The sequence below is a fragment of the Drosophila tropicalis genome, unplaced genomic scaffold (assembly GCF_018151085.1).
Source record: "Drosophila tropicalis isolate 14030-0801.00 unplaced genomic scaffold, ASM1815108v1 contig_979, whole genome shotgun sequence".
Classification (NCBI taxonomy): Eukaryota; Metazoa; Arthropoda; class Insecta; order Diptera; family Drosophilidae; genus Drosophila; species Drosophila tropicalis.
In genome coordinates this window covers 1,151,842-1,164,496 of record NW_027173482.1, presented here as the reverse complement: position 1 = coordinate 1,164,496, position 12,655 = coordinate 1,151,842, and the positions used below count along the sequence as shown (strand labels likewise).

Below are 12,655 nucleotides of genomic sequence, written 5' to 3'. Positions count from 1 at the left end.
TGCGTCTCTTTCTTAGTCTGTAATGCTAGAGATTGAGCGCTGAAAAGTGGTGTTCCAGCCCATTCAATCATTAACACTTCTTCTGTAGTGTTGCCTTCTCCTTGTTGTGGTAAATGGCATCGTCTTAAGAATTCGGCGTTGCCCATTTCTGATCCAGGTCTGTGAATTAGTGTAAAGTCATAGGCATTCAAGAATATTGCTCTTCAAAGCATCTGTATAGAAATAACATTTGGAGTTGCCTTGGCCGTTGAAAAAATTCCGAGCAATGGGCGATGATCTGTGACGAGAGTAAACGAAGTAAACGCACACCCATAGCGCATTTTTATCTAGCAGACGGTGAAGTGGTAAAAATTGATGAGTCCCAAGAATGCTTCTAATTGTTTCTTATCTTTTGGAGCCGGAGCGCACTTAATAGCTTCGACCTTACTGGCACACGGTCTTACACTCAGTGCATCGATTTTAAAACCTAAAAATTCTACTGACGGAACTCCAAATTGTCACTTGTCTCTGCGTAGGCGTAGTCCGGCCTTATCAAATCTTGAAAGCACCTCATTAAGACGCACCGCTAGCTCTTCCTCTGATTTTCCCATACCAATTATGTCATCGAAATAGGGTAAAACACCAGAAACGCTCTGCAGTATACGTTCGATGCAGATCTGAAATATGCCAGGGGCTGAAGATATCCCAAATTGTAGTCTGGTTACTTTGAAATAACCTTTGTGTGTACATATGGTTTGCAACAACGCGGACTGCTCATCCACCACTAGTTGTTGGTACGCCTGAGCCAAGCCGATTTTCGCAAATATAGATCCTCCTTCAACTGATGCTAATAATGAATTCATTGCAGGAATTTGATGGCCGTTTTGCTTAATCACTCTATTAATTGTAGACTTGTAGTCGCCACATATGCGAATAGTACCATCCTTTTTAATTACTGAAACTGAATGAGTCGCCCAGTCGGAGTATTCAATGGGTACTAGGATTCCTTGGGAGCAAAGACGGTCTAATTCTTCTTCATATAATTCTTGAATTGCGAATGGAATGCGTCTCGCTGACATGATTTGTAATGACACATGTGGTCCCATAAAACGGCCTAATTCCCGTAAACTCTAGGGAACAATCTTGGATATTCGGTCTGTCCGTTGGCCAGATGTAACGAAACGTAGCTTCGTCTATCATAGTGATTGCAGACCCCAAATCCACTTCGAATTGGCATTTTCGATTATTTAAAATTATTGTAACAATTTCCTTTGGGCAAATCAACGGTAGTATGCTTGTGTGTTCCTCGGTGGAAGGCATGGCCACTCGATGTGTTGAACGCTTTACGACCCGGGTCTCTTACAGCCCGGCAGACTCGTTGAAGATGGCCTCCTCGGTGACAGGCATGGCACACAGTGTTCCGATGTGGGCACAGTTTCCGCAAGTGGGCACCCCCGCAACCATCGCATGGCTGGTGGTGCTGATTGGGTCGGTTTGGACGGATTGCATTGGTCAAATCACTCACCTGAATAGGGGAAAGTAACTGTACACGACATATACTCATATATATGAGTTTGACGAATTATCCCATCCTCGTCGCCAGTTTTGTGTATGTGCAAACTTATATATATGGTTTATTAATAAGATAATGGTACAGTACAATTCTGGATTTCTAGTAGCAGTAGAAGTAGTCCCTCGTCGCTGGAGTAATAGTTGTAGTAGTAGAAGATACTCGTAGTTGTAGTAATAGTTATAGTAGTAGAAGTCCCTCGTAGTTGTACTAGTAGAAGTTACTCGAAGTTGTAGTAACAGTTGTAGTAATAGAAGTCCCTCGTAGTTGTAGCAGGGGAGTAAAACGACTGAGAAGTACACCTGTTAACAGACCTTTTAACAGTGCGACGATAACAGCTTCTTAGAGATGGGTCACATACATAACAATGTATTTGTTGATTTGTTTGGTTTGCACTTTAAGCAAGCATGTTTGGAGCTAAGAAACAGAGCGATTCGCTCTCTTCGTCTTTCCTTTTTGCTTTGTTTTTGAAGTAACTTCCGTCACACAAATGGTTGCAGTGCTGAATTACAACCGCCTCCTAAGTTTCTCTTAAAATGCCCAAACAAATTCTGGTTTTTCGGCTTTGATATGATTTAACATTAGTAATTCGCACGATATTTCAAAGAGTAAAACTTTCTTACTTCCTTCTTCTGCATCCAGATACACAATTTCTCAATAATTATCCTGATTCTGTATCCAGATACACAATTTCTCAATAATTATCCTGATTTTATGTGTTTTATTTATCTGTTCAAAGAAGGTTATATGTTTAATAGCTACAAAAGGATATATTAACAATTATCTACAAGCTTGCTTGCCCATATTTTAGACGAATATTTATAAATATATATTTTCTTATATTGTACTGCCATCATAACTAAACAACTTGCAATTGAATTTTCTTTTCTCTTAGTAATTCCTGTGAATTTTCGCGTTCAGTTAACTTATTAATGAAAAAAGTGATACTCTGATTAGGCCCTTATTTGAAGGAGAAATTGATAAAGAAAACTCGGTCGTTTCCGCCGGTTGTAATACCTTCAAAAGAAAATCAGCAGATCCAGTATAGCTTCTTGTTAACTTTTGAGTATCAAGATGAATATGCAATTTCATAGGATGATCAGAACTATTTGTGACTCTACACAGAAAGGAAAATATTGATCCAATTTTAATTACGTTTTTTGGCATCTATCACTTCCAAACAAAGATCTTTGTTATCAAAATTTATGTATGTACAAGTACACTTGTTAGTTTTAAACATTCTGTACATACCTTTATGCAATAAAGAAACTGACAGCTATTGTTAGGCTGCAGCATGTGTTTTGAAGTTAACACGGACTCTCCATTTGGAAGAGTATTTACTGATGTGACTGTGTAATGTTCCGAGTTATCCAATTCCACCTTTTCTAGGCAAAAAGGTCCACATTTTGTACTTGAGCTTGTAGGTATGTTACATCCATTTCCGCATTATAAAATTTGGTCTTTACATCAAGTGGTTAAAGTACTTCAAACTTGAACAATTTCCGTAACGATTGGCCAAATCCAGCAGGACTGGTGTAGTTGACTTCGCAAACCAGTCTAAATGTATATATTTATAAATAAACAACAGGTATACGCTAGCCGATTAAGGATAGGGAAAAGACCTACAGAAAGTAAGTCGTCTTTCCGACTTTGGCAGACAATGTACTACATACTTGTATGTATGTATGTATGTAAATTCTTTTTGCATGCCTCCTACCATCTGCTATCTCGCTCACTCTTATAAATTAACGTGCACTCTAGCACCAACTCCGCCCCTTAGACCGCTTAGTAAAACTCGTTTATAAGAATATTTTGCGTGTTTTTAATCCGCTTTTAGTCAAACTTAGTAGGTCCGTAGAAATGAGTAAGAGTAGTTTGTGTGGCAAATTGAATTATTCGATTCGATAGTCAAAAATTGCTTGAGGCAATCGAATTTTGTTAAATTATGGTTGGGAGCTATGATCATGATATCATCCATGTAAACTATAACGTACGAATATGTTATCTCCTAGTGCTTTCAAAATTGCCCCTTAGAACACTGAACGAGCGTTTTTAAGTGCAAAGGGCATGGACAAAAATTTATATTGGATATCTAGCAATAGTCTACATATAGTCTTGCTGAACCATCCTTTTTTTAACGAGTAATGCAGGGCTAGCGAATAGGGAATCAATCTAATCACCCGCTTCTGAAGAGTTGCAATTCTAAACGAATTGATGTAAGTTTTCAAATGTAGTGTGCTACTTACGTTAGAATTACCAATGCCTTTTAAAGCGACTAGATTGTTAATTCTTTTGCCACTTAGAATTTTTGCAACACTATCCTTTAATAACAAGTACTCCGCTCCAGAGTCAAAGGTAATTGGAAAATTCTTAGCTTGTAACTGCATACTCGTTTTTAGCTCGTCTACCACACATAATTCAGCTCTCTTTTCGGTGCGTGAAGCCGCTCCTCCACTCGACAGGTTCCTTGGACATTTATGGCACTTTATTAAAAATGACTTTACCCGCTGTGATGGAGGCTCCTCATTTTCAAAATTGGGTGCTCTCTTGTCGAGCTTAAAGTCTTGCAACTCCGCCTGAAGATTGCGTCTATTTGGAATGTCGGCAGTGTACGTAATTCGTTGCACACGCCAATATGTCCCAGAACCAGGGACACAGCAATTTTTTTCTAAATTCATGTTCTTTCATTTCGTAAGAAGTGACGTTACAAGGCGACTCGCATATATTGCAGAGAATCACCGTTGTTGGGACGACTATTCGGCTTATTTAAAATGGCAGCGGCAGACGTCTCTGTTTTTAAAGCGTTGTTGAAATAACTGCTTAAACTCTGGACATTTGATTACAGTATAACACGCATGCGACAGCCATTGTACTGAACTTCCTTCAAGCGCTTTGCTTAATGCCAAAATTAATGCAGACCCTTGTAATGCCTATTCACATAACACAATGTCAACAGTCGTACACCATTGCGTAGCATCGGTAGTATCACAGCACTGCCAAGCGACGGTTCTCTTACCGACGCTTGCAAGTTTTTTGTCAGTTCCATGAAATTTGCATGTTGCTGCTCCTAAGGACGCGCAGATGAACTTCAATATTTTCTTGACGAGGATTGCATCCCACTTCTGATGTCGGTGCGCCAAGACTGTTGTTCACTTCAAAATGAACGATGCTCAAAATAGTCGAGTGTCTTCGGCTTTTCCGAAGTTTTGACTCTGCTTTACGCTTCATTCATTCGAATTCACTCGATTGAGTACCTTGGTTATGAGTCACAACACACAAACATTTATACACATTGAATTCATTGTGTGCGCCACACTCACTTCCCTGTAATCTGTTCAGAGTCTTCTACCCTTTTTCGCACAAAAAAATTTGTTTCCAAAATAATTGTTTTTGTGTAAGTGCAAACTTATATATATGGTTTATTAATAAGATAATGGTACAGTACAATTCTGGATTTGTAGTCGTAGTAGAAGGAGTAGTCCCTCGTAGCTGTAGTAATAGTTGTAGTAGTAGAAGTCCCTCGTAGTTGTAGTAATAGTTGTAGTAGAAGAAGTTACTCATAGTTGCAGTAAAAGTTGTAGTAGTAGAAGTCCCTCGTAGTTGTAGTAGTAGAAGTTACTCGAAGTTGTAGTAACAGTTGTAGTAGTAGAAGTCCCTCGTAGTTGTAGCAGGGGAGTCCGATGTTGTACACCTGTTAACAGACATTTTAACAGTGCGACGACAACAGCTTCTTAGAGATGGGTCACATACATAACACCCCTTAACACACAGATGCGGGAAGTCACTGGAGCTGGGGACAATGGTGCCGGTTCAGACGATTCGGGAGAGTCGGGTATATCCTCAGGAATCGAGACTGCATCTTCAGGAGGTAGTTCGATTGATTCCGTGTCTTGAGTACATTCGGCAGACGGAACCGGGTGGCGAAGTTGGTCGAAATGACGTTTAATAATACGGCGATCATGTAAACAAACATTGTACGATATGGGGCCTGTCTTTTTCCACAATTTCGCCTTCTATCCACTTCGGACCGGGGGCGTAGTTACGGATCCAAGCCGGAGCACCAATAGAAAACTGCTTATCATTTGTTGGGTCGCAGACCTTTCCGTATGTTATTTCCTTGGGTTGAATTTTGTCGAAATATGACTTAATCTCTCGGTTACATAGTAGTTCTGCAGGGGTACGATTTGTCGTGGAGTGAGGGGTAGTATGTTGGCTAAATAGATATAGCGCCAGTGAGAGATCTATGTTAAGATTTCTGTCAAACTTTTTCAGGTAATTCTTGGTACTTTGTACCATGCGCTCGGCTTGCCTATTTGTGGCAGGATTAAATGGAGCCGACCGAATGTGTCGAATCACGTTGTTCCTCATAAAGATCCTAAATTCTTCAGACGTGAATGCAGTGCCATTATCTGACACTATTTCGTCCGGTAGGCGTGACCAAGGCTGTCTGGCAGATTCCCAATGGTGTGTAGTTGTATGAGGCTATTCGTTTCGGTTTTGCTGACAGAGATTGCAACGTTTCACAAGTAACTCTATTTCAGCATCAATATTAGGCCACCAAATGTATCTTCGAGCCATGGCTTTCATTTTTACAATGTGTGAAGCATGCAACGCTTGAAGTAATGCTGGTCTAGATGGTTCGGGAATCACAGCCCGGTTGCCCCATACAAGAATTCCTTTGTTTGCTGAAATCTCATGTCGGCGAGAAAAATACGAGTAGAGCTGATCTGAACGATCAACTTTTCCATTGCGTCTCTTTCTTAGTCTGTAATGCTAGAGATTGAGCGCTGAAAAGTGGTGTTCCAGCCCATTCAATCATTAACACTTCTTCTGTAGTGTTGCCTTCTCCTTGTTGTGGTAAATGGCATCGTCTTAAGAATTCGGCGTTGCCCATTTCTGATCCAGGTCTGTGAATTAGTGTAAAGTCATAGGCATTCAAGAATATTGCTCTTCAAAGCATCTGTATAGAAATAACATTTGGAGTTGCCTTGGCCGTTGAAAAAATTCCGAGCAATGGGCGATGATCTGTGACGAGAGTAAACGAAGTAAACGCACACCCATAGCGCATTTTTATCTAGCAGACGGTGAAGTGGTAAAAATTGATGAGTCCCAAGAATGCTTCTAATTGTTTCTTATCTTTTGGAGCCGGAGCGCACTTAATAGCTTCGACCTTACTGGCACACGGTCTTACACTCAGTGCATCGATTTTAAAACCTAAAAATTCTACTGACGGAACTCCAAATTGTCACTTGTCTCTGCGTAGGCGTAGTCCGGCCTTATCAAATCTTGAAAGCACCTCATTAAGACGCACCGCTAGCTCTTCCTCTGATTTTCCCATACCAATTATGTCATCGAAATAGGGTAAAACACCAGAAACGCTCTGCAGTATACGTTCGATGCAGATCTGAAATATGCCAGGGGCTGAAGATATCCCAAATTGTAGTCTGGTTACTTTGAAATAACCTTTGTGTGTACATATGGTTTGCAACAACGCGGACTGCTCATCCACCACTAGTTGTTGGTACGCCTGAGCCAAGCCGATTTTCGCAAATATAGATCCTCCTTCAACTGATGCTAATAATGAATTCATTGCAGGAATTTGATGGCCGTTTTGCTTAATCACTCTATTAATTGTAGACTTGTAGTCGCCACATATGCGAATAGTACCATCCTTTTTAATTACTGAAACTGAATGAGTCGCCCAGTCGGAGTATTCAATGGGTACTAGGATTCCTTGGGAGCAAAGACGGTCTAATTCTTCTTCATATAATTCTTTAATTGCGAATGGAATGCGTCTCGCTGACATGATTTGTAATGACACATGTGGTCCCATAAAACGGCCTAATTCCCGTAAACTCTAGGGAACAATCTTGGATATTCGGTCTGTCCGTTGGCCAGATGTAACGAAACGTAGCTTCGTCTATCATAGTGATCGCAGACCCCAAATCCACTTCGAATTGGCATTTTCGATTATTTAAAATTATTGTAACAATTTCCTTTGGGCAAATCAACGGTAGTATGCTTGTGTGTTCCTCGGTAGGAGGCATGGGCACTCGATTTGTCGCTTTACGACTTGGGTCTCTTACAGCCCGGCAGACTCGTTGAAGATGGCCTCCTCGGTGACAGGCATGGCACACAGGGTTCCGATGTAGGCACAGTTTCCGCAAGTGGGCACCCCCGCAGCCATCGCATGGCTGGTCTGCACTTCGTGTATCGCTTCAGTGCTCTCAGCTGTATTTCGCATGGCCCGAGCGCTGTCAGCCGTGAATCAGGTCAAGTCGACTCGAAACCTCTAAGTGGTGCTTCCTGGGTACTGTTGAATTTCAGCAGTAGCTAATTCGAGCGGCGGGGTTTACCCATTTCCTGTTTGGCGGTAACAAAAATGGTTAGTAGTTTCGACTGCGAACAGCCGACCGGAACTGTGATTCGGTACTACGGTATGGGCTAGTTTGCCCACTAGCCCTTTGTGGTTGGCCCCCTTGTGGGAGATCGTAGTGGCTGTGGTTTAATACCCAGAGGTGGGTATGAGTTGAATAACTCAATACGTGGAGTGGCGTTATTCAGCCGGGTGCTGCACCCAAAGACCAGCAGAGGTTTTAGGTCGGCCTCGCCCCACCCAAGGGGGAATGTCGTGTCCGCCCAACATGGCATTCAACTGGCACTGGAGAGATTCTGCATAAGCAGTTCTCAAACGGGCGTTTGGCGACGCATCGAATCGTCACGTGTACTATTTGCCCATTGTGGCATATTTGAGTGCCGTGGTAGTAAACCCTATTAATGGGTACACGCCACGTAAAACAAAACAGACTTACTGGCCCGAGCGCTGTGAGCAGCGGCCTCACTAGATGTGGGGCGTTCCATCGCTCGTTGAATCGTTAAATCTGTCTCTGCTAGTAGACTCTTCTGAAGACCCTCATCCTTCATTCCGCATACGAAGCGGTCGCGCAACATGCGATTCAACGCAGCTCCGAATTTGCTGTCGACAGCGAGAGTCCTAAGTGCAGCCATGTAGTTCGCAACCGATTCATCAATTAGTTGGTCTCGCTTGTGAAATTGGTAGTAGGCCGCAATTTCCGATTGACAAATGATGGTTGAGTATTTCATATACATATTTACGATAAAGTCAAATCACTCACCTGAATAGGGGATTGTAACTGTACACGTCATATACACATATATACACATATATCGTAGCCGTAGCAATAGTTGTAGTAGTGGAAGTCCCTCGTAGTTGTAGTAGTAGATGTTACTCGTAGTTGTAGTAATAGGTGTAGTAATAGAAGTCCCTCGTAGTTGTAGTAGTAGAAGTTACTCGAAGTTGTAGTAACAGTTGTAGTAATAGAAGTCCCTCGTAGTTGTAGCAGGGGAGTAAAACGACTGAGAAGTACACCTGTTAACAGACCTTTTAACAGTGCGACGATAACAGCTTCTTAGAGATGGGTCACATACATAACAATGTATTTGTTGATTTGTTTGGTTTGCACTTTAAGCAAGCATGTTTGGAGCTAAGAAACAGAGCGATTCGCTCTCTTCGTTTTTCCTTTTTCTTAGTTTTTGAAGTAACTTCCGTCACACAAATGGTTGCAGTGCTGAATTACAACCGCCTCCTAAGTTTCTCTTAAAATACCCAAACAAATTCTGGTTTTTCGGCTTTGATATAATTCAACATTAGTAATTCGCACGATATATCAAAGAGTAAAACTTTCTAACTTCCTTCTTCTGCATCCAGATACACAATTTCTCAATAATTATCCTGATTTTATGTGTTTTATTTATCTGTTCAAAGAAGGTTATATGTTTAATAGCTACAAAAGGATATATTTACCATTATCTATAAGCTTGCTTGTCCATATTTTAGACGAATATTTATAAATCCATATTTTCTTATATTGTACTGCCGTCATAACTAAACAACTTGCAGTTGAATTTTCTTTTCTCTTAGTAATTCCTGTGAATTTTCGTATTCAGTTAACTTATTCAGGAAAAATACATCATCTTGGTGGTAGTCTGCATCAACAACAAAAACATCTACTACCTTTTCAAAATAATACCGCCGGTTTTGTAGAGTATCAACCAGTAACAACGTTGATACTCTGATTAGGCCCACATTTAAAGGAGAAATTGATAAAGAAAACTCGGTCTTTTCCGCCGGTTGTAATACCTCCAAAAGAAAATCAGCAGATCCAGTATAGCTGTTTGTTAACATTTTAGTATCAAGATGAATATGCAATTTCATAGGATGATCAGAACTATTTGTGACTACACAGAAAGGAAAATATTGATCCAATTTTAATTATGTTTTTGGCATCTATCACCTCCAAACAAAGATCTTCGTTTTCGAAAGGCTATAAAAACAGTCTATTAGAAATATATTTTATAATATTAAATAAAATACCTACCAATCGTTGCAATTGACTTGTTTGCAATCTTCCTCTTTCACCCAGATTAGATCGCCAAACAATATCCAGCTAACCCACATTGGTAAATTGACGCAATACTTTGGAGCATCTCGCAATAGTAGATTTTGGCTGTGAATTTATGTATGTACAAGTGCACTTGTTAGTTTTAAACATTTTGTACATACCTTTATGCAATAAAGAAACTGGCAGCTATTGTTAAGCTGCAGTATGTGTTTTGAAGTTAATACGAATTCTCCATTTGGAAGAGTATTTTGGGATGTGACTGTGTAATGTTCCGAGTTATCCAATTCCACCTTTTCTAGGCAAAAAGGTCCAGTCGTAACATTTTGTATTTGAGCTTGTAGGTATATTTCATCCGTTTCCGCATTATAAAATTTGAGTGGTTTAAGTACGATTGGCCAAATCCAGCAGGAGTGGTGTAGTTGACTTCGCAAACCAGTCTAAATGTATATATTTATAAATAAACAACAGGTATACGCTAGCCGATTAAGGATAGGGAAAAGACCTACAGAAAGTAAGTCGTCTTTCCGACTTTGGCAGACTATGTACTACATACTTGTATGTACTACGTACAAATATGTTTATTAAATTCTTTTTGCATGCCTCCTACCATATGCTATCTCGCTCACTCTTATAAACTCACGTGCACTCTGACACCAACTCCGCCCCTTAGACCGCTTAGTAAAACTCGTTTATAAGAATATTTTGCGTGTTTTTAGTCCGATTTTAGTCAAATTTAGTAGGTCGGTAGAAATGAGTAAGAGTAGTTTGTGTGCCAAATTGAATTATTCGATTCGATAGTCAAAAATTGCTTGAGGCAATCGAGTTTTTCTTAAATTATGGTTGGAGCTATGATCATGATATCATCCATGTAAACTATCACGTACGAATATGCTATCTCCTTATGCTTTCAAAATTGCCCCTTGGAACACTGAACGAGCATTTTTAAGTGCACAGGGCATGGACAAAAATTTATATTGCCCATCCAGTGTAACGAGTGCCGTATATTTAATAGAATTTAGAATCCTTTAATAACAAGTACTCTGCTCCAGAGCAAAGGTAATTGGAAAATTCTCAGCTCGTAACTGCATATTTGTTTTTAGCTCGTCTATCACACATAATTCAGCTCTCTTTTCGGTGCGTGAAGCCGCTCCTCCCTTGACAGTTTCCATGGATAGTGAGTAGCCATATGCTCTTTTTCCTTACAGCGACAGCACGTTATGTTGTCCTTTGCCTATGGTAAACTTCCTCGGTGGTCTCGTCTCGAACATGTTCCAGTGCCTTGACCTCGGACTCCGCATTCGGCCATCTTGCATCCCAGCTTTCCATATTTATGGCACTTTATTGAAAATGACTTTGGCCGCTTTGATGGAGGCTCCTCATTTTCAAAATTGGGTGCTCTCTTGTCGAGCTTAAAGTCTTGCAACTCCGCCTGAAGATTGCGTCTATTTTGAATGTCGGCAGTGTACGTAATTCGTTGCACACGCCAATATGTCCCAGAACCAGGGACACAGCAATTTTTTTCTAAATTCATGTTCTTTCATTTCGTAAGAAGTGACGTTACAAGGCGACTCGCATATATTGCAGAGAATCACCGTTGTTGGGACGACTATTCGGCTTATTTAAAATGGCAGCGGCAGACGTCTCTGTTTTTAAAGCGTTGTTGAAATAACTGCTTAAACTCTGGACATTTGATTACAGTATAACACGCATGTGACAGCCATTGTACTGAACTTCCTTCAAGCGCTTTGCTTAATGCCAAAATTAATGCAGACCCTTGTAATGCCTTTTCACATAACACAATGTCAACAGTCGTACACCATTGCGTAGCATCGGTAGTATCACAGCACTGCCAAGCGACGGTTCTCTTACCGACGCTTGCAAGTTTTTTGTCAGTTCCATGAAATTTGCATGTTGCTGCTTCTTTAGGACGCGGAGATGAACTTCAATATTTTCTTCACGAGGATTGCATCCCACTTCTGATGTCGGGGCGCCAAGACTGTTGTTCACTTCAAAATGAACGATGCTTTAAATACTTGAGTGTCTTCGGCTTTTCCAAAGTTTTGACTCTGCTTTACGCTTCATTCAATCGAGTGAGTACCTTGGTTATGAGTCACAACACACAAAAACATTCATACACATCGAATGCATTGTGTGCGCCTCACTCACTCAGTTCCCTGTAATCTGTTCAGAGTCTTCTATCCTTTTCCGCACAAAAAAATTTGTTTCCAAAATAATTGTATTTGTTGATTTGTTTGGTTTGCACTTTAAGCAAGCATGTTTGGAGCTAAGAAACAGAGCCTTTCGCTCTCTTCGTCTTTTTGCTTAGTTTTTGAAGTAACTTCCGTCACACAAATGGTTGCAGTGCTGAATTACAACCGCCTCCTAAGTTTCTCTTAAAATACCCAAACAAATTCTGGTTTTTCGGCTTTGATATGATTTAACATTAGTAATTCGCACGATATATCAAAGAGTAAAACTTTCTAGCTTCCTTCTTTTGCATCTAGATACACAATTTCTCAATAATTATCCTGATTTTATGTGTTTTATTTATTTATTTATTTATTTATTTATTTATTTACGTCAACTAACACAGCAGTCGACGAAAAAGCTTAAGCTAAAGACAGATAGTAATTAAATGAAGAAGGTAGCTTAGCTTTATACACAACTAAACATCCCCAGCCCG

At 40.3% G+C, this 12,655-nt stretch overlaps 1 pseudogene; it reads right to left on the bottom strand.

The window, feature by feature from the left end:
* Positions 1 to 9,455: 9,455 nt before the first annotated feature.
* Positions 9,456 to 11,240, bottom strand: LOC137586336 (probable trafficking protein particle complex subunit 13 homolog; annotated as a pseudogene).
* Positions 11,241 to 12,655: the final 1,415 nt, after the last annotated feature.